General features: G+C 35.2%; 1 long non-coding RNA gene across 1 annotated transcript; it reads left to right on the top strand.

Moving 5' to 3' along the window:
• Positions 1-800: 800 nt before the first annotated feature.
• On the top strand, positions 801-2,500 carry LOC149584062 (uncharacterized). Its single transcript, XR_016380346.1, has 4 exons — positions 801-1,021; positions 1,126-1,342; positions 1,653-2,028; positions 2,095-2,500. It is a non-coding gene; the product is annotated as an uncharacterized LOC149584062 (long non-coding RNA).
• The last annotated feature ends 660 nt before the right edge of the window (positions 2,501-3,160 follow it).

Raw genomic sequence — 3,160 nt, 5'->3', positions numbered from 1 at the left:
TAAAAATTTAATGTACCACAGAATTCAGGCTAGGGTCCCTAGCAGATGAGGTACTACTGCTTCGTAAGCTTTCATCGTCATTTTGGGGCTCAAGGCATGTTGCTGTGTTATTTGTTGTTGTTGTTGTCGATGATGATATTGAACTTCTTAAATAGTGGTTTTGGTAACGTACAGGAACTGCGGCGGATATCACGGAGGTGGTACCATCAATTTGGGAAATCTCTAGAATTTGTATGAACGGGTCAGAATCATTTGTTTTGGTTGAACTTATGGGTTACTGAACGATATCTAAGTCTAACTTTCCATTAACCAATTCATTATCCTTGTTAGATTTGTTCAATTTAGATTTTTAAGCCTATACAATGTTTCCCTCGGTATACCTTTATTATTCCAAAGGTATGATTTATACTTTCTTCCTTTAGCTTCAGATTTCTGCGAGCCAGGCAGGCATTTTTTTATTACAAGTCACGGTCTAGTTTAAGCAACATAAAATATTTTTCTTCCACAGCTATACCTATTCATATCAAATTAATGCAACAATAATTCCGTAACAACTCGAACATGACTGACAAAATAAAGTAATTAGTAATAAAGTAGCACCCGACGCGAGTATGAGGTCTTAATACTAATGAAGTGATTGCGTAACCAAGGCAAAGTACGAAAACTATCTAGAATAAGTTTTATTCGTCCGTACCAACCAAATATTATTACATAATATGAAGTTAGTCTTTGCCATTGAGAAACGTGGTACAATAAATCACTGCCACTCGAGCCCGTCGCCGAGTGGGCTTTGAATAAATGGAGACGTCGTACTGGGGTGTTTCGCCTCTTTCGCGAGAATCAACGGGAGGCCATGATATAAGCATCCGCGAGTCTGTCTCGGTTTTTTTGGAAACTTCTTTCTTTGCCATGTTTGGTGTTTAAGCGTGTACGGTGGTAGCGAATTGCGAGTGTTAAAGTTTAAACTTAGCATTAAAAGACTGAAAGTTAAATTCATAAGAAGAGATTATCCTACCGAAAGGTATCTACTGTTTCTTTTTTATAGCTTGGTAAATTTTGATTAGATAATTTCCATAACCAACCATTTCGAAGAAAAAGAACCAAGGCTTAAAGGTTTCTTTGTAGATTCAAAAATGGGAAAAACAAGGAAAAACCATCTTTTTATCCTTGTGAAATGGTTGAACCAGTTTCTTGGGGACGTTTTTGATGTGGATTTTTGTTTCAAAGATAAAGAATCAGATGATTTAAAAGAGAGTCCTAGCAATTTTATCGACAAGACGTTGGACGTTTTTTTGGGATGAAAATATAGAAGAACAATCGCCTGCCATGATTATTGCTATCGGTGGGTAATTTGTTATTATTAGCCTCTGAGTTTTCTTAAAAAAATATTAGATCTAAAAAAATAATCATGGCTGAAAGATGAAAAAATTCGAAGGCTTGAAGGTAACCACTATTTAGTAGTTGAGAAATAACGCAATTGTTATAAGAATTAACTATTATAATTAAAAATTTATTTTGGTTATTATCAGAATTTATTTATTTTGGTTATTGTACGAATTTATTTATTTTGGTTATTGTACGAATTTATTTATTGTGATTAATGACAAAAGTTAAGTTTTTTTGCTTAAAACTTCATATTTGTATATTGGCAGACGGAAAGTCACTTTTAGGGAACTAAGAGATTTACTACAAGATTTGAAGTCCTCAAAAGTAACCCATCCTGGACGTAGAACTATTAGCAGTGATTCTTTAGATGATTCGACTGCCAGTACGTCTGAAGCTTTAAACCAAAACTTTTCCTTGAAATAGAAAGTGGATATTGGTAAAGGTGTTTTCGTGGATAAGTCAGACCTATCTATGATGCTAACCACTTCAACTAACGGAACTGTGCTTCCCAGATCACTGATGATGAATATTTTCACAATTGATGAGATAAGGGATCTTCATTAATTGGGCTAGCATGTAACGCATCTTTACATTTGGAACCAAAAAGGGCCTTTGATAAAACTAAAACTGAAGCTATTATAGGTATGCAATTAATATAATATTTATAAATCATATGCCTAAAGCATATATTCCTCAATGGCTTACTAGGTTATGCCTTGAGAAGATATCCAAAGATCAGTAGGAGGGTGATTACTGAGTCACTTTCTAATAAAATTAAAGTTTCCAATTTTGGCATCAAAAGGAACACCAAAATATGAGGTGTCGGAGGGTGGTGACATTAATTCACTTTAACAATAAATTAAGTTATAAAATTTACTTTGTAGTTTCATTTTTACGCAAACCACAAGAACCTATAGTCCTCTATAATATCTGAACGGGTGCACTCGTAGTGACGGCACTACAGAGCTCAACGTTAAAGAACTGGCCATAACAACCGTCGGTGAGCACCGAACGGCTTGCGCCTTTGACAAGGCTTTAATTTACGCCTTATGGGCACATTCTAACAAAGCCGAAATTAATATTTCTAACAAAGCCGAAATTAATATTTCGTGCAATCTTGATACACTTAACGAATTTTATATGTAAAAATAAATAAATGTATTTTTCCCTAAAAATGATTTTATTTTTTCAACATACACATATTACAGTTTTAAACAGGGCCTATTGTTTTTAGCAAGGAGAGCGAACGTGTCTAAACACGTTTTTTTGCATGGATCCGTTATTCGGGGTTTGTTGTTAAGGAACCGAGACGAATGCGCCTCATTTCTAATAAAACCGAGATGATGTAACCTTGACACACTTAAAGAATTTTAATTATAGTATGCAAGTCTAGGCACGTATTATTTTTAAAGGGGCCTCTTTTGTTTCGTTTTGTCGAGGGGGCTTAGGTTTTGTTTGAGTTTACTTTTTATGGACGGGGTGGGCCTCATTTCTAATAAAACCGAGATGATGTAACCTTGACACACTTTATGAATTTTAGTTATAGTATGCAAGTCTAGACACGAATTATTTTTACAGGGGCCTCTTTTGTTTCGTCTTGTCGAGGGGCCCTAGGTTTTGTTAGACTTGAATTTTTATGGAGTGGGTGGGATGGGGGTTAGTTCCGGTTATAGGTTGGGTTTTAGTTAAAATCGGGCCTCTTTCAATAGACTAGAGGGTGAACAGGTCTGGGTAAAAATGAGTTTAGTTTTTTTTGATCGGTTCTAGTTAAAGC

This window comes from Phalangium opilio, unplaced genomic scaffold (assembly GCF_054372755.1).
Source record: "Phalangium opilio isolate 3A_F unplaced genomic scaffold, DU_Popi_V2 ptg001170l_1, whole genome shotgun sequence".
NCBI classification, from domain to species: Eukaryota; Metazoa; Arthropoda; class Arachnida; order Opiliones; family Phalangiidae; genus Phalangium; species Phalangium opilio.
The sequence above is the reverse complement of the archived record's forward strand: the minus strand, read 5'-3'. Positions and strand labels throughout refer to the sequence as shown.